Here is a 27,171-nt window from a genome sequence, read left to right on the forward strand (position 1 = left end):
GCAGTGGACTTTATTGTCTTAATGCAAGAAACTGTGGTGCTGCTGCTGGTCAACCAGGAGGGGCTGAGGGGCCATTTATTTGGAAAGAAGGTAGTTCCCTCTTTCCAATGGGGAAGGAGAGAGAAAAGAGGTGCAGCCATGCAGTCCTTCAAGCAGACTGGAAGGAGGAGTGTTTCTCATGCACACCTGCAGCACCTGGGAGCAGGCACCAGAATCATGTTGCCAGGAGCGGGGGCCAAAGCTAGCAACAAGTGTCCAAAATAAGCCATCAAGCAAGCATTCCGGAGGTGGTGTCAGGAGCAGAAGTAAGAAGCTGAAATAAGGAAAAAAAGGCAAGGTACCAGGGGCTCTGCTCAGTCCTAGCCCCTGCCTGCCCTGGACAGTAAGAAGAGCAAATGTCCAGCCACTAGCCTGGACATGGGTCAGAGTGGGCATGTTGGCCACACAGGCTGGAGGTGGAGACCGCTGAACTCCTGGGCCTTCTGATGGTGATCAGGATTCATCCTGGAGGTGAGGCTACTCAGGTGGCTCTGGCCGGGGTGGCAGCGGGGGGGCAAAGGCAGGTCACCATGCCCATGGTAGACTGAGGGCCCTGGTGAAGACCTGGGCGACCTCAGGAAGCTCCGGGGTCCTCTCTGGGCCTGGGCAGCACTCAGCATGCTCCAGCTCCTGGGGTGGGGGGTCCACCTCCGGAGATCTCTCACCTTCTAGTCACAGGCTGCCAACGCGGGAACGCAGATGACCTGATGTCTCTTGCCGGTGGGGGCCAGGCAGTGTGTTCCGACAGACACCCACGCAGCTGACGGGCTCGGGAAGGTCTACTGCAAGAGACTTGTAAGCGGGTAGCTGTTGGGAGACTTGTCATTTGTCTACTGATCGGAGTCCTGACAAGTTAAGAGTGTTCTCCTTTGGTCCCCTGGGGACTCAGCAGGAGGCCCCCTCCTTACTTAGCCTGAGCAAAGCAGAGAACTGAAGCAATTACCCAGATTATTCAGGCAAAAGTCCCCACAAGGTGGCCATTGAGATAGGGAGATGCAAGTGGCACCTTCTTTTAAAATCCTACATTCTCTACTTCAGTTGCTTTAAAAAAAAAAAACAAACAAAAAAAACAACCAAAACCTATTGTGTTGAAGTGTCTTTAGATGTAGACTCAGCTGAGAACCCATTGTGCTCCCCCAGGATTGACATCGGCCCCAGCCTTCCCAGATCCTCCCGGGATGATTGCAGCATTGAGTTAAAACGGAACAGATTAGTAAATAGATTTCCATCTTTGTGCCACGCAATAAACAGTATTGGAAAGAACATGTGAGAGGATTACTGGATAAAAAACCTAATCAATCCATTCAGAAGGAAAGGAGTCTTGGCTGTGACACAGCACAGGGCTTCAGCAAACACCTGGAAGAGAGGAGCTGCTGAAACTGCTGAAGTCTCTTCTGGGAACCAGTGAGTCATCCATCCAGGACCAGAACTTCTTGTCCGTCCCTGCCCCTCCCTTTTCTGACCATTGGCAAATTCTGTTGACCTCTCTCCAATAGACTGAGTCCAAGCTGGCCCATCTAGGTCCTGTGTGAGTTCCACCAGCCACAAGGCTTGGACCTGGACTGTGTCTTCCTGGTTCTGGAATGTAGCATGTGCCCATGTGACCATGGAACTGCACCCTCCCCTGACCCTCCTCCTGTGTGCCCAGCTTACACAACTGGCCTCTGCCTTGAGTCTTGGTAGTGTTGTTTGCATGGCCCAATGTGTTTATAGAATGGTGCCCAGCACAAGTAGTTTTTTTGGTGGGAGATGATGAAGGGAGATGCATTATCAGGTGACTCCTCTTTGCCCATGTCAAGCCCAAACACAGGGTTGATCATCACATTCCAACCAGGAAGCAGGGGCTCTGGGCTTCAAAATCCACCCTAAGCGTACAGGATCCTGGACTGCTGGCAGCATGGCTAGGCCTGGATGTGTCTGCTTGTAGGGTTCTCACCCAGGCTGGGATAGGGCAGGATGAGCTCAGAGTCTATGCGGGTAGGACCTCCAGACAGGTAGTCATCTGAATCTAAAGATAACCATGAAGGTGGCAGGCAGGGGAGGGGACAGATAGCACACTCTGCCTACTGATCATACAAGCGTGACCCTGGGGATCACAATCAGGACTTCAGCCAGTGTCAGCAACTCCTCCCATCTCAGTGTCTGCCAACACTTACCTCATGTCATATCCTCAAGGCACGGAGGAGTCATCCCAGACTTCTTGCTTAGAACAGACTGTGTTGGTTGAATTTTTCTCCAATCATCCTTCTGTTTGCTAATTCTGGAGGTGTCCATTTTCTAGTACAAAAATACAAATCCTCTTACTATGTGATCAAATGTAACTCAATATGACAATCCCTAGCTTGATGCAAGGGCTGCATGTCTATAACTCATGAGGTCTCATAAGCAGTTGATTTGAAAGCAAGCTGTGTCTTCTGGGTTGAATGCTCCACTTGTATGCATGCATGTAACTCCTGCGTGACCTTCCCACTGGTGCATCCAGCAGAAGATACAAACATAGGGAGGATGCTATGTCAGCACAGTGATGAGAAGATGTTGTCCACATGCTAGAGACGTCAGAGAGCCCCTGGACATTGGGCCACCTGATCCCCTTCCCCCGGGCTTTCAGCCTCTCCATCACAGATTCCGGTCTCCTGCCCCTGCACTCATACCTGCTCTGGGCTCTGCAGTTTGGTGGCTCCTCCCATCTCTCTCTGTGTTTCAGAATTCAGCTTTTCTTTGTTCTCATTGTACATTCTTTTGGTTTTGATGTTCTATGGAATGTCAGGGAAGAAACTCCATCATTTTCTTGTGTTCACTGCAAGATAAGAGCTGCTTGGATGCTTCCCAAAACAGAGCTGCCAGTGGACCTCCTAGTTATCTCTGTATATGGCTTTTCTGGGCTGCTATAGAGGCAGAGAGAGCTCCAGCTCAGGAGTTTAATAAACCTGACTTTAAAACCTGGCTACACCACTTTATTGCCTTGAGTACCTGGCACAGTATCCTGCGTGCTGTGGGTACTGAGAAATTTTGTGCCTAAACAGATGACCAACTGTTTTACTATTAATTCTGGTGAGTCATGGGGCTAGGAAGGGTAGATCCTCAGTTTTCTTTACTGTATGTAACAGACATCTCTTGTTTCTGTCTATTCAACTTTCCTTTTCCCTTCTTGTACAACCACATCTTCTGTTTCAATGATGAACACATAAATGAAATAAATTTAGTGGCTTGAAACACCATTTTATCCTTTATGATTCTGTGGATTTACTGGGCTAAGCTTGGTGGTTCTTCCACTTCTCCTGGTATCAACTGGGCTGCAGTTATCTGAGGTTTGACTAGGCTGGAATGTCCAAGGTGATCCCTCATATAATAGTAGCTGGGACTGGCTGTCAGCTGGAAATCAGCTGTGGCTATGGACCTGAGCACCTCAGTTCTTCTCCATATGGCCACTCTATGTGGCTTAGGCTTCTCACAGCGTGTTGGTTGGGTTGGAGGAGGGAACATTCCAAGTGAATGAAAGCACGTTGCAGATTTCTCAAGTCCAGCTTTGGTGATAAAATAGCACCACATCTACTACATTCTACCAGCCAAAACAAGTCACAAAATAGTCCAGAATCATATTCCACCTCTCAATGCAGGGCATGCCAAAAAAGTTTAGGCTTTTTAGTCTACCATAACGAACTTTGGAAAACTGCCAGTCAGAGCGCTAGACCCCTGTTCACAGAGATGGGCAATTGGTCCACACCTAGACAATCAAAGTTCCCTGTCATGACTCTCCTGCCTACCAGCCCCATCTTGGCAGTTGGCCCACGGATAGGCACCATGACCAAAGCTGAGTCACCAAGACTCCCTCCTTGAGATCTAATGTATTGGCAAAAGGAGAGACATGCTTCCCTCTTTATTTGGGGGCTAGGTGGCTGGGATGACATGAGCCTGAAGATGTCTGTAGCCAGAGAGCTCCTCTAAGCCACCTATCACAAAAGCTCATCTGCTTTATGAAACAGTGCTGCAAATGTTCAGAAAAGAGTGGGGAGACAGGAAGGGAGGGAGAGAGGTTGAGAGAATGGTACGATGAGGAAGACATCAACAAGATGATGACAATGTCATTGGTTGAGGCCTGGAGTCCGCAGACTTCCAGTTACAGCCAACAAATTATCTATTTTGCTAAATCTAGTTTTAATTATTTCTTATCACCAGTGATCCAAAAGGTTCTGGGTTAGGAGGAAGTCATTCGTTAAAGGTTGGTTTCCCATCTAGAAGAAAGTGATGATAGTAGGACCTATTATAGGCCAGGTACTGTGCCAGGTGCATTATATACTTTTCTTTTCTTTTTTTTTTAGACAGAGTCTCACTCTGTTGCCCAGGCTGGATAAAGTGCAGTGGCGAGATCCTGGCTCACTGCAATCTTTGCCTCCCGGGTTCAAACAATTCCTGTGCCTCAGCCTTCTGAGTAGCTGGGATTACAGGCATGAGCCACTGTGCTCCACCATATACTTTGCTTTTTCTTCATTTATTGCTCACAGGAATCCTGGAGGATCAGTATTATTGTGCCCACTTGACAGATAAGGAAACTGAAGCTCAGAGACTCAGATGTAGACTTAGCTGGGATCTCACTGTGCTCCCCCAGGATTCAGGCCCTACTCACATTGAACAGAACTAGGAAATGGTGGAGCCCTGCTTCCAGCTCTTTTGAACAACCAAACCTAGGAGCCATCCACTGCTCTGCACTGCCCCAGGGAGGGTATGTAGGTCAGGCAGGGTAGGCATGGTTAGAGTGAGGCTTGGGGTGACTTTCTGGGACAAGTGTGCCAACAATATAAGGCCATTGGGAGAGAAAAGAAAAGGAAATCCTATATCTCCTCTGAATTCTCCTTCTTTGGGGGCATCTTCCTAGAATCACAAACTCATGGTCAAATTAAGCAGAATCAGGTCATAGGTAGTTCTAAAAATTTGGGAAAAGAGTGTTTCTTTGTGTTTTAAATTAAGCTTCTAGTTTTAACATACTCCAATTTTGAGGAAGAGAAGAAGGAATTAAAAGAGAGTGCAGGTCCTCCTGCCCCAGCTCTGGAGGAAACTCACAAGTTTCTGTCCCAGCTCCCAGCTCCCCTGCTCTGTGTTTTCAGCTGTCTTGTGAGAGCCACTTCCTGTTATTTGCAAGTCACTGACAATTATCAACCACATGGACGTCTAACAAGGGGGTAAGCATAGCAGAGCAGATCAGGGCAGTCTTGGGATTGGACAGTTTGCTAAATATAAAAATAACTCTACCCCTTTCCAAACATTTATTTCAATACCAATTACCCATATGGGTCTATTCAAGGCCAAGATGTCAGAGCTGGTAAATGTCTTCAGAAAGAGAGCAGTGCATTTCACTAATATTTACTGAGCACCTATGATGTACCAGAATTGACCAACAGTAAACCTTTGATGCTGCTTCTTGTGTCAGGAACTTAACCAAAATCTCATCCCTAGGTGGTCTGTTCTCTGGCCCTAGGCAAGAATTATGCAGAATTCAGTTAGCTTCCTGATGAAAATGGACTTGAGGCTCTAGTGGGATAAATAAACGCACACCGGATGCATCCAATGCACTTTTTTCTGTCTTTCCTGGCTCTGCCTGGGGCTGCTGGGCTTGGGCTGCACAGACTGAGGCAGCTCTTAAATGATACACGCCCATCCCTAGATACTGAAGATGTGATGGATTCCCCAAAACCTCTTACTAGGGGAGGTTCCTCCACCCTGGCACTGGAAATGATTGCTTTTGCCATAGCTGTCCCCCTTCCCCATGCTCCCATTTTAAGACCTGAGTTTGGAAATCATCTCTCAACTCAAGATTCTCTCAGTGCCTTTCAGAATAACCTCCAGGGCTCCTTCCACTGGAACCTGGAACAGCTTTTACTTGCTGAGATGTTAAATCTAGCTCACATCAGCAGTAACTGACCAAGCTTCCTTTTCCCATGGGGGGGTGACAGTGGGAGACTGAGGCAGGCCGGGTAGGAGCAGTAACCTTAGGCTGGCAACTGGGGAAAGGAGGGTTTGGACTGACTCTGTCCCCATGTCTGGGTGGCTGTAGATGTCTACGTCTACTGCTCAGCCCCTGCTGCTTGCCATAACCAGACAGCCCTGCCAGCTCACCTGAGGAAATAGTTGAAGCTTCCTCCCCTCTAGGAAGTAGGCTTTGGAGCACCCAAGTACCTGTGAATGAACCCATCAGCTGATAAACCACTGGCCCATCTGCCTGTCAGCCCTTCTTATGAACCCCCCTCCCCAAAAGAATAGGTCTCTGCACCTCCCTTCTGCCTTCCCTTACCCAAAGAAGACTGAGATGCTGGTCTTCCTCCAGATCCTAGTGGCCCCCTTTACTGGAGCCGGACTCTGTTTTAGGGCTCTTCCTTTATCCACCAGGGCACACTTAGTAGAGTGAAGTTAGTCTCTAGAAAGGTCTGATCAGGCTGTTGCAACAAAATGCCACAGACTGGGTGGCTTAAACAATAGGAATGTACGTCCTCACTATTCTGGAGGCCAGAAGTCTGAGGTCAAGGGCAGGACTGGTTACTGGTGAAGTCTCTCTTTCTAACTTGCAGACCTTCTATCTGTGACCTTATGTGTCCTTTTCTCTGTCAGTGCATGTGGGGAGAGAGAGAGAGCATGCTCTGGTGTCTCTTCTACTTCTAGTAAGGACCTCTGTCTTATCAGATGGGGGTCTTATTGGATGGGAGTCCTATTGGACTGGGGGTCCTATTAGAAGGCCCCACCTTCATGACCATATGTAACCTTAATTACCCCCATAAAGGCCCTAGCTCCAAATACAGTCATGTTGGGGTTGGAGCTTCAACACAGGAATTCTGGGGAGACACAATTCAGGCTCTAATAATCTCCTATGCCAGGATGATCCCAAACACTGTTTGAAACTCTGGGGGGCCACCACTCACCCCTCCTCATCCCATCCCCTTTGGACCAAAATCCTTAATAATCGAAGCTGAATTTGGGCTTGCTTCATGTCCCTGAAAACTTGATTAGAAAAATCACAGACATTTCTACCATTCTAGAACACCCAGTCATTACTCAAAAGGTTTCCCTGAGCCCTGAGCAGCTGTCGTGGGACCCCATTTAGCTCCTCAGTGTGACCCCATGACCCTCCACCAATTCCCACCTGCTTGGATCCAGGTTCGGGTCCTGGGTGCCTGTTAGGAAGGTGCAGCAACCCGCGGAAGTCTCCTTTTCCATTTGCCTCAATCTCCCCTGCATTTCCCTTGGAGAACTTCCACTTTATAATGCTGGGGAGGGGACAAGCCGGGAAATGAGGCGAAAACATCAACATATTTTATCCTAAAATGTATTTGTTTGACATATTTTGAAGTGGCTGTTCAAAGAGCCTGCCAGCAGAAGTAGCCCTGCAAAGCTGTCTTTTGTCGGGGGGATTTGCATCTGTACAGAATGTGCATTGATGCAGCCAGGTCTTCCCTTGTCCGGATCGAGGAAAGATTAACTGAGAATCTGACATCTTTAAAGGTCTGAAAGAAACATTTACCGTCTGTTCTCTCTGAGGGTTGCTACCTTTGAGGTTCCATCTACAGAGCAAGACCACCTTTGCTAGCCAGGCCTCCTCTTCTCTTCCCTTCAATAACCTGATCACCACCATAACCTGGTTTGGGCCAGGCTCTGACTCCTACTCTTTCTGTAATCTCAAAATGGTATATAAGGTTCTGCACCCCATTGGAGATGCACGCGTTAAAAAATTTATGTGCCTTTTCTCCAATTAATCTGCCTTTTGTGAGCTGATTTTTCAATGAAACTTCAGAGGGTGAAAGGGAAGTTTTCCCTTGGCCCCTGCAGGAGTCAGACAGATAAGGGTGGAAGGACTTGGGGCTGGGGAAGAGAAGACACTAAATGAACTCTCAGTCTGGGTTTGTTGAGCAGCAGCCCTGTGGGTAGATGCAGCAGGGAGGAAACCAGATCAGGCAGAGGTTGAGAGCAGCTGCCTCATCTCAAGCAAGGCCGACTTTCTTTGCCTCCCCTGGAGCAGGGCTTGCTGTGGTCTGGCTGCTAAGAGCTTTCTCAAGCCAGCAGCTGTGCTAGGGCGCGTGGTCCCCAGTGCAACGGCCGAGCTCCTTCACTCCAAGGGGGCCTCATTTCCCTTTCTCTTGCAAACCCCTGTTAAAGGCTGAAATGTGGCCCTGCCTCATCCTCCCTTGCTTAAGCTTTTGCCTATGAAGGGCACCAGAGGGAGACATCCCTGCAGGTCCTGTGGGAGAAGCTTTTTCTCCTGCATCAGAGACCACGTGATACGCCTAGAGTGTAGCAGCCCGAGAAGCCATAGCATCTGGCCCTGCCCTCTTGTCTGCAGGAAGCATGAAGACCTCGCTGGCCTCCTGCTGGCCCCAGACGGGTCCAGAATTCCCTGGGGATCTATGAGGACTTCCTGACTTGTCTCCCACTCTGTTTCCCACCATGTCCGTATGTATGTTGCTCAAGCCTTAGCTCCCTCTCGCCAGTTCATTCATTATTCATCCACTCAACAGATACAGCACACAGATTCTGACAATGTGCTGGAGCTGCAGGAAGGAACAAATAAGACCCTTGCCCCGGCTTAGCTCATTGACTAACTGAAACAGTCAATGATGAGTAAAGCAACGATAAAAACATAAAGGGCATATACTCTATATTCTAACTCATATATGGAAGTAAGGGGTGCTATGGCAACACCGAGCTGGGGCCTGCATTTGTTTCCTAAGGTTGCTGTAGCAAATTAACACAAATTTGGTTTAAAACAACAGAAGTGTATTGTCTCATAGTCCTGCAGACAGGAAATCGAAAATCAAGATGTTGGCTGGGCCCTGCTCCCTGGAGAGGCTCCAGAGGAGGGCATTTCTTGTGTTTTCCTCGCTTCTGGTGGGTGCTGATGACCCTTGGCATTCCTTGGCTGGCAGCTGCATCTCTGTCTTCATAGGCACATGGCATTCTCCCTGTGTGTCTGTGTCCCAATTTCCCTCTTCTTAAGGACACCAGTCATGAGATTAGGGCCCACACCAATCCAGGATGACTTCGTTTTAACTTGATTACATTTTCAAAGACCCAATTTCCAGATGAGGTCACATTCACAGGTAGTTGGGATTTGGGGATTTGAACATATCTTTTGGGGGTTCACAATTCAACCTACAATAGGGTCCTTAACCTGGACTTGGATCATCAGGGCAGGCTACCTGGAGGAAGTGAAATTAACCTTTGAGAGGGAGTAGGAGTTAGCCAGCTAAAGAATGAAGAGGGAAAAATGTGATAAGTCCAGGGGCAAGAGAGGGCTTGGAGCATTTCAGATGATAAAGGTAACCTGCAATCTCGCATTGACTGGCAGTAAGAGTGATACACGGTGGAAATAGGGTTTAATAGTACCCCATGCTTCATGTTAAGGGACTTGGATTCTATCCTCAGGGGAATGGGAAGCCGCTGAAAACCTTTGTGGAAGAGACTGACACGGTCATATTTGTATTATAGAAACATCACTCTTGTGGCTATAAGGAGAATTGATGGGAGAGGGCACCTGGGGACAGGGAGACAGGTGAGGAGGCCTGTGTTATGGTCCAAGGTAAAGAAGATGTTTTCGAGTATGGTCAGGACATAGGAAGTGGAGAGAAGAGAATGGGCTGTGGAGATACTTATGTAGTGGAATCAACAAGACCATATGATTGAAGGGGTGTGGGGAGACACTGCTAGTCCATAGCTTCAGGGGTTGCAGGCAGGCCTCTGGCCCAGGGGATTCCCACAGGGGACAGATCACACCTCCCAGGGGAGCTTATGCCAAGGAGGGGGCCCCCTACATAAAGCATGTACAAAGATGTTTTGGGCTTTGATGTAAAATGCTCATGGCATTTACACAGTGTGGAGCCAAATGCCCAGAGGGCGAGGGGCCTGTTGTTCTTCAAAGAAAGCTGTAGTCAGGTTTCCACCAACATGGAGCAGCCACAAATTATGACATTATTTGGAGGAAGCAAGCTTAAAAGACAAAAATCCCAGTCCAGGACCTACCTTTAAGACTGGGGTGAAACGAGGGAATGCTGCATGGGCAGGTAGGGATTGGAGGGGATTATGGCATGCGTTAGGCAGAAGGAGCTCTGGGTCTCCATCCCACATGATCTGCTTCTGGTCTTTTGAGCTTGCAACACCTGACCATCTCCCTTCTCCTCCACCTCCCTCACCTAATGCTCTGGATTGATGGTTGTTCTGTCCCTTTCCCCATGTCCCACCCCAGGCTGGCCTGACGTGCCTGTCCCTGGACTGCAGCCTCAAGGTCTGCCTAGCTCCTGAGGTGCTCCTACAGGCCTCCCAACCTGGTCACAGGCACTCCCTTCCCGTCCCACGAACCCTCTCCCCCAACCCCAGCTGCTGATCCAGCACCTCTCCCAGCAGAAAGCAGCTGACCAAGAAACATGGAAATGAAGTTACATTTTAGACTCTGAGAATTAGAGAGGTTTTGGAATCCTGGGAGAAAAAAAACCCAGGATAATTGGAGTTGTTATTTATGAAGCCAGGCACTGTGCAAAGAGAATTGCATGCATCATCTCATTTGATCTCCACAATCCCCCGAGTATTACTCTCTCTGTTTTACAGATGAGGCGATGGAAGCACAGAGAGTTAAGTGACGTGTCCACAGTCACACAACTTGTCCAAGGTTATATCACTAGTATGTGGCAAAGTCAAGATGCAAAGCCAGGTCTGTGTGATTTTTAAAGCCTGTGCTGATGATCCCTCCACTTCCTGTCTCCCAGCACCTGACTGTGCACGTGGACCGCTCCATCAGGGATCTTTGTTGCACTACATCCCCTCGTGACCTCATCAGTCACAGTGGGATGCTCCCATCCCCAAATCAACCCCAGAGCCAGGCTCAGTGAGATTTAGAAAAAAATCTCTGATACAGAAATTATATTAACCATACTCCTTGTCTCATAGCTCATTATCATAAAAAGTCTGTGCAAAGCCTTCCATTGTTTTATGGGCTCCTTTCCCACTTTATCCACAGTCCTCACTCCAATTCCCTTTCCTCCCCTGGGTACTCACCATAGGGTATTTCATATACGGTCCTACATACTCATGGATCCTTGTTAAAATCTAATGTTGTTTCGTGGTGTGTATGTGTTTTTAATTTACACTAATGGTGCTGTGCTATAAATCTTGTTCTGTTTATTACTTTTTTTTTCCTACTCTGCACTAGGTTTTTAAGATTTATCCCTGTTGCTCTTTATACTGCTAGTCCATAGCTTCAACCACTTCCCCCATCTCTTTCCTTTCCATTGTCCCAGGCTTCAGCCAAACAGGCACAGTGCTTGGGTGATCATTCTGAAATATGTCCCTTATGAATCTGTTCCCGAAATGGCTCTGGACTCTTTTCCCAGGAGAATATTTTTGGGTCATAGACTTTATACAAACTTAGTTTCACTAAATATTTCCACAACATTTTCAGAATGGCTGTGGACACTTATTTTGTTAGTAGCAAAGGTTCCCATCTCTCCATTTTTCTTCCAACATGTAGAGCTCACATGTTGAGCTCACAACAGGTTGAGCTCACAACACCTGTGAAGTAGTTTCAGCTGCTACTCTAATTGTGAGATTGATTGGTACCCAAACAAGGGGAGCTACAAGACCATAGGGCCGAGCCCGTCACCTACCCCAGGGTAACAGCTCCTCCTTGGCTGCTGGCATTGAGAACTATTCACACACCTTCCGTGCCCTGCCCTGTGGCATGTGTGAATCTCCTTCTTTTTCTGTCAGTCTTGACTTGTCTTGCCCTGTTTAATCAGAGCCACCCATCAGCATCAGGTAGAACTCAGAATTAGTTGTGTGATTTGGTGTTCTTGTGCCTGAGGATGTGCCCATTGTATCAATATTCCTTCTAGACCTTGATTAACTGACTCCAAAGATAGCTGTGCTTCTTTCTCATCTCCAGTGCCAGCCCTTCAGGGCCTCAGTTTTCCCAGTCCTCTCAAACTCAGCTACTTATTCCTCCTTGCTGCCTCATATACGCCATCCGACCTAGGTTGGAATCTCAGAATGCTCTCCTGCCTAGGATGGATGACCATTTGCATAACTAGCAGAGTAACCTACAGAGAACTTATTTTTGGCTTTTCACTATTGTAGAAAGACATTTCCCTAAATTTCCTTGGGGGGATTAATCAGAAAGAAATGGTGCTCCCTCACCTTCCACCCTATGTTGGGAAGGGGAAAATTCTCCTTTGTGTGTCTAAGATTGAGTTTCTTTATGCCTGGCTACTCCACTGTGGAAGAGAGAGGCGGAAGTAGTCCTCTGTGTTCTGGAATTTGACAAATAAACTGGTCTGATGCTGGGAGACACTCTTGGGCTAACAGTGGAGTCCTAAGAATCAATTTACATATAGCATCCATGAGGCGATATGTAAATGGAAGAGAAAGCAAAGAAGCTGATGTTTAGAGACAAGGATGAGGTGGAAGAGCAGAGCAAAGTAGAAATGGAAAGGTCACGAGGAACTTGAAAACAAACAGAAATGGGGAGAATCACTGCTTCACAATAGTATCAGCTTACCATTGTCACAAAAATACTGCATAACAAATACCCAGACAATCTCAGTGTCATATGACAAGTATTTATGTAGCCTGTGCACCTATTGGTTACCTGGGATTGGCTGATATGGATGGGCTTAGCCAGTTGGTTCTGCTGGTTTCATCGAGGCTCACTCTTGCATCTGTAGCTGGTTGGGGACTGGCTGATCTAGGTTGGACTCTGTTTGTGGCAACTCAGCTCTACACATCTCTCATTTTCCTCTTGGGACTAATGGGCCAGCCGAGTCCTGCTATTCTCATGGGAGTGGCAAAGTGCAAGATGACAAGCCTAATTGTGCACATGCTTTCCAAAGCTGTGGTGTTGTGTAGCTTCAAAGTGATTCCAAACACTTATATGGTTTGCTACATGAATAATATATGTGCTGCTATGATAAGAGCTTGGAGTGAACTCCCTCTGCCTTTGGGATTATTACATCACATCTTATCAGACCCCATATATGAGTTACTGACCTGAACCAGTGGACTTCAAAATACATGGAAACCTAAGAGTTTGACAGACCTTTTGAGAGCTTAGGCTGCAGCAGGCTACACTGTTGGCTGCTTTTCTGAAGACAGAGCCTACAGTGTACAAGGCTGCACTCTGTCAGCCTCTTCTCCAAGACCCACAGCTCAGGCTGTGTGCAACAGCATCACACCTTGTTAGCCTTGCTTGCCAACACCACACCACCATCTAGGAGGAAGAAAGGACTGGCATGAAGTGGAGCCAGGGATTAGAATCCAGCTGATGAAGCTGGGAGGAGTCAGCTTCAGGCCCAAGTTCAACTGGCCCAGGGCCATGGGATGGAACCTTCATGCATGTGTGTGTATATGTGTGTGTGTGTGCATGTGCACGTGTGTGTGTGTGTGTGTGTGTATTTTATCATTGTACTTCAATGAGGCTGAGGCAGGTAGGTACTACAGAAGGCTGGACATTCAGGTGAGAGCTTCCTCTGCTTCTTTCCCTTCCTCCCTCCTTCTTAGAGAGTGGGAACCATCTGGGCTGCCCCTACTGCCTGCCAATGCCACTGCAGAGTTATGGGTAGTCCCAGTGGCCCTATCCTTCACTTACAACAACTGTTCAGGAGCCAGATCTTTGGGAGTTTTATGGGTGATGAGAATGTATGAACCAGAACAAGTTTGACTCCTTGATCCCCCATTGAACTGGCACCAGGAAAAGTGAAATCAATTCTGGTAACCTGAGCAGCAGCAGAAAGCAGGCAAGAGTAATGGGAAACCATCAAGGCCATTTTCTCACCTGCACGACAGGGAAGAGGAGAAAAAACCAAGCCAATAACAACACAATGATTGTGTATTGATGCCTGCTATGTAGCAGATCCTGGGCTGAACAATGGGATGCACAAGTGCATGTCCCGGAACTGGTGATAGTCTGGTTGAGGACAGGGGACACATATATAGATACGTAAATACAGCACGCTGAGATGGGATGAAAGACGGAGTGCTGTTTGAACCTAGAGAAGGCAAGACCAGGCAGCATGGGCAGGAAGTCCACACGGGGAGGCCTAGCATGGGCTAGGTTCTGCTGCAGCAACAAACCACCTCAACTTTTAAGGTTTAAAACCAAGGTTTCCTTCTCCATTGTGGGTTAGCAGGAGACTCTATCCCACACTATCATTCTTACTCTGGGACCCAGGTTAAAAGAGCAGCAGGCATTTGGCTGTTGCTAGTCACCATGCCAGGGGGAAAGAGAATTCTAGAGAGCCTCATATGGGTGAGCAAATGCTCAGGCCCAGAACTGGCAACTGTCACTCTCACCCATGACTTACATCAGGGCTTGGACATGCAGTCTTATAGTGTGCCCAGCACATGGGGAAAATGAGAAATCTGGTGAGCAGCACTCAGGGATGCCACAGAACTTTGGAGATGCTTCCCAGAGGAGAAGAATTTTGGGATGGGGTTTAATGAAGAAGTAGGCAATGAGGCAGAGAAGGGAAGGACCTTCCAGGGTCAAAGGCTCCATGGAGACATAAAAATGTAAGGTGTGTTCCAGGAAGCCTAAGGGCAGTGGGTGGTGGAGGGAGAGAGGTGAGGGGTGGCCTCAGTGTAAAGCTTCTTGTGAGCCTTGCTTGGTGATTTGCAGTTTATCCTCCAGCAATGTGCAGGCAGCAGACGTCTCTGAGCAGCACGGTGCCGGGGATGCTTAAAAGGAAATGCCCGGGAGGATTTGGGGAGAGCTATATCGGGCACTCAGCTTCCTGAGCAGAGGCCTGCAGTCAGCTGGCCTCAGCCTTCATTGTCTTTGTTTCCCTGGATAATGCTTTTTATAACTCTGCAATATCCAGCACTTGCTCTTATTTTAAAGATTTTAGAAACCTGCTGTTGTGACTGGGGCAGTTTGGGTGAATGAAATCATGTTTTTTGTTGGACTGTGGAGACAACATATATAAATGATATCATTGGCGCTGAGAGCTTGGCAGCTCCCGGATGTATCAGAGGTCATTCTTAGAGCCCTCATTAAGGCTGTACATCACAAGTCGCCACAAGACCGAAGGAGGGCAATACGACTTTGTGATGAGACTTCTGAGGACAAATGTCTCTGAAGAGGGTGTACAGCTGCGTTTTCAACTTCCCATCTCCCATCTCTCAGATAATTCCCTCGTCAACATAAAGAGAGGAGGCTGGGCAGGGAGGGAGCGGTGGAAGGAGTTGCAATGTGGGAAGGGCTTAACCTAAAATACCTTTGTCAAAGTTGAGTCCTTGGAACCATGTTTGAAACATTGCACTGCTACAGAGGAGTTTTCACAGACAGTGCCCCCACTGGGCAGAACCCTTAGCACTCTCTCTCCTGCCTGTACAGACGAAAGAAGACTTCAGTTCTGGTTCCCAAGAGGGACACATGTCGGAGAAAACATTGTTGACCTCCCTCTTGCCTACATCACTGTGCTCACTTCCTCTGGGACCTGTATTCTTTCTGTTGGTGAGCTTGACACTGTTGGCCAGGGTTCTAGGGAGCAGGATCACACAGCAGTGCTGGTCTCTCTTTCATGCCGCGATCTGTCACACAGACACAGTCTATCTCAAAGAGAGATGAGAAGAGCCAGGTCCCCTGTCTTCTTCCTCCATGCTGTTAGCTCACCAGGGCAGATCTTGACCTCCAAGAATGCCGTCTTCCCTTCTGGAGCTGGTCCTGTGATGTGAACCTGGCTGTCTTCAATTCACAGGATAGGGAGTAGGACATTTCATTTTGGCCTTAGGTCCAAGCCATCTTCTTCAGTGTAGCTGCTACTAGAGAGCCCACAATGAAGCCAATAATTGGCTCCCCATTGGGCAATTTGTGTCCCTTTTCAGAAGGAGGAAGGGTTAGTAATCAGCACTTTTAATGACCAGCATGCAGCATTAACAAGTTCTCAAGGCCTGCAAGCCATAGGGTTTCTGTCTTCCCTATATTGGCCTTGTAACCCCTGACCACGATTAGGGTAAGAGTCAAGAGAGTCCCAGGACAGGAAACAGAAAACATCAGATTTGTGTTTTGTAATGAACCCTCTTGGTTGGATGCAGTGGCCTGTAATTCAGCACTTTATGAGGCCAAGGTGGGCAGATTGCTGGAGCCCAAGAGTTTGAGACCAGCCTGGACAACATGGCAAGACCCCATCTCTACAAAAACTACAAAAATTAGCTGGGTGTAATGATGTATGCCTGTGGTCCCACCTACTTGGGAGGCTGAGGTGGGAGGATCCCTTGAGCCCAGGAGATCAAGGCTACAACAAGCTGAGATCATACCACTGCACTCCATCCTGGGCAATAGAATGAGACCCTGTCCCCGTCAAAAAAGCAAAAACATTAAAACAAAACAAATAAACAACAAACAAACAAAAAACCCAAATAGAAAGAACCCAAATAGATGAACCTGGATTTATAAACCAGCTCTGTCACTTACCAATCTGTATGACTTTGGATAAGTCCTTTACGCTCAGTTGTACAATGGGAACAAGGATAGTACCTACTCAGGATGGTTTGGAGAAGCAGGTTGAAGGATGGTGGTTTGGAGGAGCAGAGTTGAAAGCAAGGGGCCCAGTTAGAAGACTATGCAAAATCCAAGTCAGAGATGATGCCTGGGAAAAGGTGTGCATCAGTCAGGGCTTGAAGAGAAAAACAGAACTGGTAGAAGATGTATGTAAGAGATTTATTGCAAAGAATCGGCTGACATGACTGTGGGGGGCTGGCTAGGGAAGCCCAAAACCTGCAGGGCAGACCACTGGAAAGGACAGGCTGGAACTCCTAGGTGTGATGTGGAGCTGCTGCCCACAGGTAGACATTTGTCTTCCTCAGGGAAGCCTCAGCTCTGCTCTCAAGGCCTTTCAACTGATCAAATCAGGCCTACACCAATATCTAGGGTGATTTACCTTACTTTGAGTCCACTGATTACGGACTACACATCTACAAAATCTCCACCTAGATTTGTGCTTGACGGAGTAACTGGGGACTGCAGCCTAGCCAAGTTGACACATAAAATGACCACTCCAAAGGGCTTTGTCCATTCTCCGTATAACAGAGACCCTGATAATTTAGAACAAGACTTATTAGAGGGGCTCTTTGGCTGTGCCTTGATGTTGGCTACAATAGCATAGCAAGCTCCAGCTGGCTGGTTGTCAGTCACTACCTAAAGTAGCAAGGAGCCAACTGAGGGAGCATGGGTGGCTTGTTACCCATTTGCCCGAAAGTCCATAGAAGGATTTCATGGCCCCAGGCAGAAGCTGCAAAGAACTGAGCTCCCTGTTGCCACAGGTGTAACATGAGGGTACTGATACCCACTTCAGAGGGTGTTTCTGAGGATGAAATGAGCTAGAAATAACTTGTAAACTGCAGCTATACATATGTATCAGAGTTTCTGATAGAGACTATAAAATAATTTATACGTATCAGCCTCCAGGTCTAAATGTCTTCACTTGTAAGACTAGTGTTCCTCACTTATCACCAGTCAGCTCTAGCTTTGTTAATAAACTAGATTCCAACGATGTAATAACAAAGCTCAACTTTAAAAAGCATGAATCAGTATTTTAGAGAGTTATGCGAAGTTATTTCAAGAAGTGTGGTAGGAATGACATTTATGTGACTTGTTTCATACACAATCTTGGAAAACGCCTACTTAACCTTCTCACGTGTAACCGAAATGTTGCGTCCTTGGTGAAGGCTGCCCTAATGTGCCCAGGCCTGGTTATGGGACTCATCACAGGGTGACCACTGATGATGGATGTCCAGAGACAGACTTAGCCACCCACAGCCTACCTCAGCTGTCACCACCTAACATGCACCTCCAACTGCCATCCCCAAATCCTACAGTCCTGCCTGTTAGTGTATTTAGAGCCCCATTCTGCTTGGTGAGTGGGATGAAGGGGGTCTGGAAACCTGGTCCTATCACACCTGGTGTCTGTTGTCCCTGAGGATCTGAGCCCCTGGATTGAGCTGAAGCTCCTTTCCTCCAATGGGTGAGCCACCATGCTTTAGGCACTGTGCTAAATGCTATACGTGAATCATTTCAGCTAACGTTTATATATTTACTGCCCCTTACATTTTAGCCACTTTCCTAAGAACTTGATACATATTAATTTATGTAACCATCATAACTCTGTGAGTAGGTACTATCCTTGTTCCCATTGTACAATTGAACTTAAAGGACTTGTCCAAAGTCATACAGATTGGTAAGTGACAGAGGTGGTTTATAAATCCAGGTTCATCTAACTCCATGGCCAATGTCCTTAGCCATGACCCCATATAGCCTCCACAAAACAGCCTAGATAGTCCTGTCTCTATTTCACTCTGCCACCTGCCCCTCCTACACACACACACACACACACACTCACACACACACTCACACACACACACACCACTTTCAGGCACCTATTACTGTAGTTTGAAGTTTGTGGTAACCTTAACTTTGTAGTTTGGGCTCCTGAGTCCTCTCGAGTAACCTGGTTAATTCCTCAGTTAATTCCTAATCTTCTGTTCACCTGTATTACTCTCTCACCCCCTCCATCAGTCCTCCAGCAGGCACAGAACAACAACAACCAAAAAACTGAAGAGCCAAGTCCTGTGCCACGGTCCTGTGACCATCGATCTAGGCTTCCATTCCCTCATGGATCCTACCGCACCATCTATATCTGATGGTGCCTCTGTCTCTTCACTGGCCTGTGCACTCCTTTCAGGCAGAGACTGGATCTTACTTACCTTTCTCTCCTCAGATCCCAACTCAGAGTAGTGGGAAACCTCTGCTCAGGCACGAGGTGGAAATAGGGCCAGGGGGAAAAGTTAAGGGGATTAGTGGGGTGCAGATAAACCTCATGGCTGCTGGATGAGTGGAGATTGGAGAGTGGCATTTGCATTTCCACTGAGAGCTGGGGACTTAAGGAGTTGAGGAATTCATATCAGGGCTATGGTTCTTCCCAGAGTCAGATATGCAATGATGTTGACAGGGTCGGCCCCCTGATTCTGTCCAAGCATCATTGTCCGGATTTCTCTGACATTTGCATTTATTGAAATTCACTCTTATTTCCAGGGGAAGCATGACAAAGATACACATGGTAGCACCTTAACCAGTTTAGAGGAAGGTCATGAGGGAAAGAGAACAAAAGGGAAGAAGGAGAGGGGGCAAGAAGAAAGGAAGGAGAGGGGGCAAGAAGAAAGGAAGGAGAAGAGAGAAGAGGAGATGGGAAAAAAGCAAAAGCATGGGGGAAGGGAGAGAGAATATTTCAAAGCTGACTTCAAGAGGCTTTGTGGCATGGATGTTAAGCAATTACAGATTAGAGGGTTCTAAAAGAATCTCTACCATCTGTCTTCAGAGTCTCAATTTTGCCTCTGTAAAATGGGCAGTAACGAACTTGCCCTTCACGCTAAACTCTGCCATGAAGAAGGATTTAGGCATGATCAAGAATGTGGTACATTCCTTCTCAAGAACGTCACAAGTCTTGGTGAGTTGTTTTGCAAGTTTGAGACAGCTTAATACTGAGATGGAGAAATAGTTAATTTGCCAGACTTCCAGGAAGGCTGTGGAAGGCGGAGCAGCCTCACGGGGCTCTTGATTCGAGAGGCAATTGGAGCAGGGCCAACTGGACCATCCCTCCCAGTGCGGCTGCATGTTTGGGTCAAGGTCGCCTGGCAGGAGCAGCAGGTTTGAATGAAAGCAGGGCTTGAGGGAGTGCACTAGAACAGCAGTATGCAGTCTTTGGTCCCTTAAAAATTATGGAAGACCCTGGCTGGGTGCAGTGGCTCATGCCTGTAATCCCAGCACTTTGGGAGGCCAAGGCGGGCAGATCACAAGGTCAAGAAATCAAGATTATCCTGGTCAACGTGATGAAACCCTGTCTCTACTAAAAATACAAAAATTAGCTGGGCATGGCGGTGAGCGCCTGTAGTCCCAGCTACTTGGGAGGCTGAGGCAGGAGAAGCGCTTGAACCTGGGAGGTGGGGGCTGCAGTGAGCCGAGATTGCACCACTGCACTCCAGCCTGGCAGTAGAGCAAGACTCCATCTCAAAAAAAAAAAAAATTGTGGAAGACTCCAAAAACTTTTATGTTTTTTTAAACCCATTGGTTTTAAAAATATATATTGGTAATTCAAACTGAGGACATTTTAAGACACCAGAATGCACAAGCACACATTTCATTGGCCCTCCAATCAGTGACATCATCAGGCATCAGGTAGATGCTGGAGAACTTCTCTGTGCACTTGACAGAGCATGAGAGTGGAAAATGCAAACCACATGTGGCGTGGTTATGAAAACAGGTTAGATCTCTCAGACACCTGGATACTCCCTGGCCCACCCTGTGAGAACCTCTGAACTACAGACGTGGCAGAATGTTACGCCTGATGGGAATCCTGCTGTAACTCTTCAAGACCTCAGACAAGGCGGTGACCTCATGTGATCACAACTGCGATTGGATTTCTTGAGCTATGTGTACCAGTTAATGTGCAAACAAGTCAGAATGATTCACTCAGCCAGAGGCACAAAACTAGAGGGCTCCAGAGAGAAGTACAGTCAGGAATTTGGGGAAATCACAGAAAGGGCCCTGGATCCATGCGAGGTATGAAATTTGAGGATTTGGATCCACTTCGTCTAAATCTGCCAGAAGCAGGAAGGCCCCATCTAGGTTCAAACTTATGGCTGTAAGTTCAAAAATATAACTCTTCCCAAAGGCCTTGAGCCTATAGCAGCATCTGCACTCCCCTTATGAGGTCAGCGTCTGTGCTCAGCCCTACCAGCCCCCTCCCCTTTCCCAGTGCTAGAGAAAACATGAAGCCACTGCAATCAAAATGAAATGTCAAATTGTTAAAAACCTGAGGAACAGCTGTAATTTGCAAGGAGACAGAATGCAATTAGCATACACTTGTCAGAATGGGAGATGGCTCTGTGAGCCCTTTATTGCCTTAGTTTTATTAAGACTGGACTGATTATTACAGTTTCATTTGCTGTTTGCCCCATTAATGGCCAAAGCAGAACAATAAACAGGAAGGCAGTGGAGAGCGTTTAGGAGCAGCATGCCATGGCCCTTGAAGGTCTCCATGGAGGTGAGAGAGGAATCAGGTACCTGCGTGTGATTTTGTTTGGAGAAAGGGGAAATGAGGGCCTCAGCAAGGATCCTTCAGCCTCTAGTCTACCAGCACCTTTTGTAACTTTTGCTTCCTGAGTCGCAGTGCTTTGGGACAGAGGCCAAGAAAATCAGGGCAGACAGTAAACAATCACAGTGTCAGCCTGGTAATCCAGTTGAGGCCCTGTGGGGAGACGGGAAGTTAGAGTTCCCCAGGCATGTCCCAGGGTGGTCTTTAAATTATTCTGCAGGGGCACTATTCTCTGCTAGGGGACATTTGTCTGCAGTCGCTGCTGCCTGCTGGGCCTCTACCCCTGCTCTTACCTGACCTTGCACTGGGGGTTGTTCCCTGAACCCCAGTCCTGCTCTGATTGCTCCTGCAGGAGTTTCTGCAGCCCTTGAATCAGACTCAGCCTCCCTGGGTGGGAGGCAGTGGGGTTGCCCCCCAGTCTGTCATCTGTGCACACAGTCCTGCTGGAGTCTCTTCCGTGGGCTTCATTAAAGGTCATGGAGCCTGCTCATTGGGTGAGCACAACCTGAGGATACGACCGAAGAACAGTTTTATTTTTGCTCCCGTTCTCCTTTTAAAATTTATTTGGTGAGGACCATTTTTTCCCTTGCCTGAGGATGAAATGTCTGTGTCAGGCAGGCCCCATAATTTTCTCCTGGCTTTAAGGTAATAAAAAGATCTCTGGTCACTTTAAACCACAAATACTGTCTCCATTCAGTAATTAAAATGGTCTATTCCTAGATAATAAAAATTCTGGACTTGTTTTAATGCCAGCTAAAGGGGTCCCTTACAGTGGAGAAGGGGCAGGGTCTTTGGCTTCCCAGCCCAGTGTTTCTCCTTCTCTGCCCACTGACCTGGGAGTTTCTGAAGTTTCTGACCCTTTCAGGGTTTGACTGGTGGAAGGTGGGGTAGGAGGAACAGGGAGTGTCTCCAGGAAGCAGACATGGGTCTATAGGCTGAGGCTTCCTCTCTGGACACCTTCTTCCAGCCTCATGAAGACCCCTTAACCTCCAGTTTTGCAGCACTATCTGCCACACAGCAGAATCAACTCACTGGAATCTGTTTGCCCAGGTTCAGATTGTTTCTTAGAAAATCTGGGTGGCTGCAGGACCGTGCACTCTCCTTGCTGAGAAAGTGGGGCTCAGATCGTCCTGCTCAGGTAGGGACTTCCCATCTCTGCCTACACTGTTCCCTCTGTTTTGCTTTCTCAGGCTGACAGGCACTGCCTCTCACTTGAGATTCCACAGTAGTTTGTGTGTGGGTCAGACATCAGTTTAAGTGTTCCCACCACTCCAGGGGCCACATCGTGGGGCCTCTGTGGGTCCCATTAAGGGTCCTTCTATAGCTGCAGGTGAAGGAGGTAATATAGCCCACCATCCCCGGCTTTTTGTTTTTCAACTCCAGTCACTCTTTCACTCTGTCTTGCATATTTTAATCTTGGTCAGAGGCCCTGCTGAGAGGTCTAAGGATTGTGAAATTTGTTCTCAGCCTCTTCACTTTGGTATGCAGCATCAATTATGTTGAAATTGCCTTTTTAACATCCTGTAATGACACTCACTGGATGCCCAGTGGCTGCACTCTCTCCTTCTGGGAATGGTGCTTGCACAGGTTTGGGAAGCTGCTCTACCTCCCTCCTTAGCCATGTGGCTTGACAGAGAGATGACCCCATCCCAGCTCCAGCAGTGGGTCCTGATGGGTGTAGGCCAATCAGCATATTCTCTCCCTCTAACCGTGGGGATTGACTCAGCCATGGGCACCTCCTATGGCTTGAATGTGTTCCCTCAGAAGCATGTGTTGGAAATTTACTCCCCAGTGCAACAGTGTTGGGAGGTAAGGCCTAATGAGAGGTATTAAGGTAATAAGGGCTCTACTCTCATGAATGGATTAATGCTGATTACAAACTATAAAAGGGCTTGAGATTGAGAATTCAATCTCTTGTTCTCTCTTGCCCTCTCTTTGCCTTTCTGCCATAGGATGATACAGCAGCAAGGCCTTTGCCAGATGCTTGCCCCTCAATCTTGGACTTCCCAGCCCCTAGAATCATCAGCCAATACATTTCTATTCATTATAAATTACCTAGCCTCAGGGATTATGTTATAGCAGCACAAGGTGGATCTAGGCAAAAAATTGGTACTGGAGAAGTGGGTGTTGCCATGATAAATACCTGAAAATGTGAACTTTGGCTTTGGAGCTGGGTAATGGGCAGAGGCTGGGAGAGTTTGGAGGAGCAGGCTAGAAAAAGCCTGTATTGCAGTGAATGGAGCATTAAGGGGGATTCTGGTAAGGACTCAGAAAAAAGAAGAACTGTAAGAAAAATCTGGAACTTCTTAGAGATTACTTAAGTGGCTATGGTCAGAACGTTGGTAGAAATATGAACAGCAAAGGCCATTCCGATGAGGTCTCAGATGGAAAAGAGGAATACCTTATTGGAAACTGGAGTAAAGGCCATCCTTGTTATGAAGTGGCAAAGAACTTGGCTGAATTGTGTCTATGCCCTAGGGCTTTACGGAAGGCAGAATTTAAGAGCGATGAACTAGAGTATCTGGTTGAAAAAATTTCTAAGCAAAATATTTAAGAAGCTGCATGGCTTCTTTTAACTGCATGCAGTAAAATGAGAGAGATGATTTAAAGAGAGAATTTATAATTAAAAGGAAACAGAACTTAGGGATTTGAAGGATGCTCAGTTTGGTCATGTGATAGAGAATGAAAGAGCATTTTCAGGAGAGAAAACCAAGGCTGTGGCCAGGCCACGGACTGATAATGAAATTAGTATGCATAAAATGAAGCCCGAGGCTATTCTTCAAGACAATGGAAGAACAAACCCTAAGGTACTTTGTAGATTACTAGTGCTGTTCTTTCTGCCAGAGGCCCAGAATGCCAAAGTCAAATGACTTCTGGTCATAGCAGAGAAATAAGCTATACCATATATCCTAGGTGTGTAGTAACTAGACCATCTAGATCTGTGCAAGTACACTCTATGATGTTCACGCAATGACAAAATTGCCTAATAACATATTTCTCAGAACTTAGTCCCAAATTAAGTGATGTATGACTGTATGCCAAAAAAGAGGCCTAGGACACCCTGGGGACCTTGAGGCTCACTGCCCAGAGCTGCCTCAAGTCTCTGCTCCTGGAATTTTGGCAAAATGCTCCTAGGTCACTCCACGTGTGGCTCAAGGTGGGTCAGGTGTGGCTCAGGCCACAGTTTCAGAAGGTGCAAACAGCAAATCTTGCGTAGCATCCGTGTGGTGTTAAGTCTGCAGGTGTGCAAATGCAAAAGCTGTGGAGCACAGCTTCCTCCACTAGATTTCAAAGGCTATCTCAGGCAGCCTGGGTGCTCAGGCAGAGACTCATCCCAGGGGTGGAGTCACTGCAGGGAGTCCCATGAGGGCAATGCTTAGGGGAGCCATGAGGATGGGATCACCCCCAAAACTCCAGAACTGTAGAGCTACCAGCATGCAACACCAGCCTGGGAGAGTGGCAGATACCTGGCTTTAGCCAGTGAGAGCTGCTGTATGGGCTGAGCTTGGTAAAGCTATAGGGGCAGGGCTGTTGGAGTCCTTGTGGACCCAACCCCCACCTCAGTGTGCCCAGAGGTGGAACATGGAATCAAGGAAGATTATTCTGGAGCCCTAAGATTTAATGTTATTTGTCCTGTTGGGTTTTGGACTTACTTGGGACTAGTCATCCTTGTCTTCTTGCCTATTTCCCCCTTTTGGAATGGGAATGTCTATTCTATGCTTGTCTCACCATTGTTTTGGAAGTAGTCAACTCTCTTGGTTTCACAGGCTCACAGTTGGAAGGAAATTTGCCTTAGGATGAATCCTGCCTTGAGTCTTACCTGTATCTGATTTGGATAAGTCTCTGACTTTGGACTTTTGAGTTGATGTTGGAACGAGTTAAGACTTCTGGGGCTATGGGATGGAATGAATATATTTTATATGTAAGAAGGACATAAATCTTGGGGGCCAGATGTGAAATGATATGGTTTAATGGAGAGAATGTATCCCCCAAAAGCATATATTGGAAACTTAATCCTCAATGTAACAGTGTTGAGAGGTGGGGCCTAATGGGAGGTGTTTAGGTCATGAGGGCTCCACCCTCATAAATAGATTAATGCTAGTTATGAATTATAAAAGGGGTTGAGGCTGCAAGTTCAATCTCTTGTTCTCTCTTGTCCTCTCTTTGCCCTTCTGCCATGGATGATGCAGCAGCAAGGCTCTTGCTAGATGCTGACCCCTCAGTTTTGGACTTCCTAGGCTCCAGAACCAGGAGCCAATAAATTTCTATGCATTATAAATTACCCAGTCTCAGGTATTATGTTATGGCAGCACAAAGTGGACTAGGACAGCACCCAAACAATCAGCACAGAGAGAGGTGAGGAAACATGCTGAGGATTTTGCATGGGAAGATGCAGTCTCTGTTCTGTGGGGATGACCAAAAAAAGACTTCTCTTCCCCTAGACAGTCAGGTAGGAAGCTGTGAGGTCTGCAATTTTGATGGCCATTTTACTGACACAAGGGGAGAGTGTGGAGCTACGAGGGTCCACCATGTGGACCCTGAGGATGAGCCAAGACCACAGAAGGCTCTGTGCCTTGGTCATGAGAAATCAGGTCCTGGTGACATCACTTGAGTCACCAGGTAAGGTTTCCTAAAGCTAGTTTTCAACTGGGGGTGATTTTGCTCCTTCTCCCCAAGGGGACATTTGGCAGTATCTGGAGGCATTTTTGATTGTCATAACTTGGGAGGCGGGGAAGGTGCTACTGACATCTAGTGGGTAGAGATCAGAGATGCTGCTAAATACCCTACAGTACACAGGAGAGGTCCCATAACAAAGAATCATCCAGCCCAAAATGTCAGTAGCAATGAGGTTAAAAAACTGTGTTCTAACACCAAAACTGTATCTGGACTTTTCAATTATATGAGCCAATGTGTTTATTTTATTTGTTTTAATGTTCGGTTGGTTTTCCTATGATTTGCAGTTGAAAGAATCCTGACTGACAGTTCCTAAAACAGAACACCTTCCCATTCCCAAATTCCCTCCTCAGAGCCTCACCTAAGGCCTGCAGGCCCCTCCCAGGAATCACCCTTCTTGACATAGTCACTCTTTCTACCTCCTTGGTAGACACTTTTTAGAAATAGTGTCCTCCACTCCAGGAATCCCCATAAAAAAATCCCATCTTCTCAAGTCTTAAAAATACTTGGATGAAAGCATTTACAATTTTGCCCAAAAATTTCAAGATCACAATTTAAAAATTTTAGTATGAACTATTTCAGACCTACGGAATAAGTGCCCACCATCCAGCTTAAGAAATATATCCCCTTTCCTAATAGCACTTTCCTCTCCCTCTTCAAGAGAAAACAATTTCCTAAATTTGGTGCTTATCTTCTCATGCTTATTTTTTGTATAGTATCTTCTCTTCATGTATTCCTAAATATATTTCTTTAAATATTTTATATACACTCATATAAATGGTATCATGTGGTATGTATTCTCATGACTTGTTTTCTTTGTAATGTATCTCAGAATCCCCTAGACTGCTTTAGGTAGCTTTGGGTTCTTCTGGTCTATGTAATGTTTCCTTATGTGAATTTAGATATCCAGCCTCATGGTGAAGCCCAGCTCAATTTTTCCACATGTAAAAAGATGCCTCTGTGGAGATTCATGACCCTGTGTCCTAGAGCACATGGACACAAGCTTCTATTGCATTCACCTAAAAGTGAGTGTTGAGTTGTAGTGTGTGTGCACTTTCGCATCCTACTAGCTGTTGCCAAATTGGTCTCAAAGGTCACCTGAAATTTACTCATGCTATATATGTTGTACAGATGTGTTAGAGGACACAAATATTGTTCTTGGCCCTCATCCATCTCAGTCACTCCTGAGATTTTTTGGATCTTTGTGTGCAAATACTATGTGAATAAGAACAATAGAAAGAATGATGGCCTTCCCAAAGATGTCCACTCCTAATCTCTGGAACCTAGGATTACATTAAATTCCATGGCAAAGGGACTTTGTAGATGTGATTAAATTAAGGATCTT

At 47.0% G+C, this 27,171-nt stretch overlaps 2 long non-coding RNA genes across 3 annotated transcripts in view; both read right to left on the reverse strand.

The window, feature by feature from the left end:
• Positions 1–1,161: 1,161 nt before the first annotated feature.
• LOC134734593 (uncharacterized) lies at positions 1,162–6,261 on the reverse strand. The gene is made up of 4 exons (XR_010117728.1): positions 6,151–6,261; positions 2,691–2,792; positions 2,196–2,316; positions 1,162–2,047 (listed from the first exon to the last, which is right to left on the reverse strand). It is a non-coding gene; the product is annotated as an uncharacterized lncRNA (long non-coding RNA).
• Positions 6,262–7,186: 925 nt separating this feature from the next.
• LOC129469123 (uncharacterized) overlaps positions 7,187–27,171 on the reverse strand; it is a 62,313-nt gene continuing 42,328 nt past the window's right edge. Inside the window, exon 3 of one of the 2 annotated variants that reach the window (XR_008652915.1) lies at positions 7,187–7,292. This is a non-coding gene — a long non-coding RNA (uncharacterized lncRNA). Of the gene's footprint in view, positions 7,293–16,546; positions 16,653–27,171 lie in introns of those variants that run through there. The other variant, XR_010117725.1, reaches the window with a different exon arrangement.

This window comes from Symphalangus syndactylus, chromosome 12 (assembly GCF_028878055.3).
Source record: "Symphalangus syndactylus isolate Jambi chromosome 12, NHGRI_mSymSyn1-v2.1_pri, whole genome shotgun sequence".
NCBI classification, from domain to species: Eukaryota; Metazoa; Chordata; class Mammalia; order Primates; family Hylobatidae; genus Symphalangus; species Symphalangus syndactylus.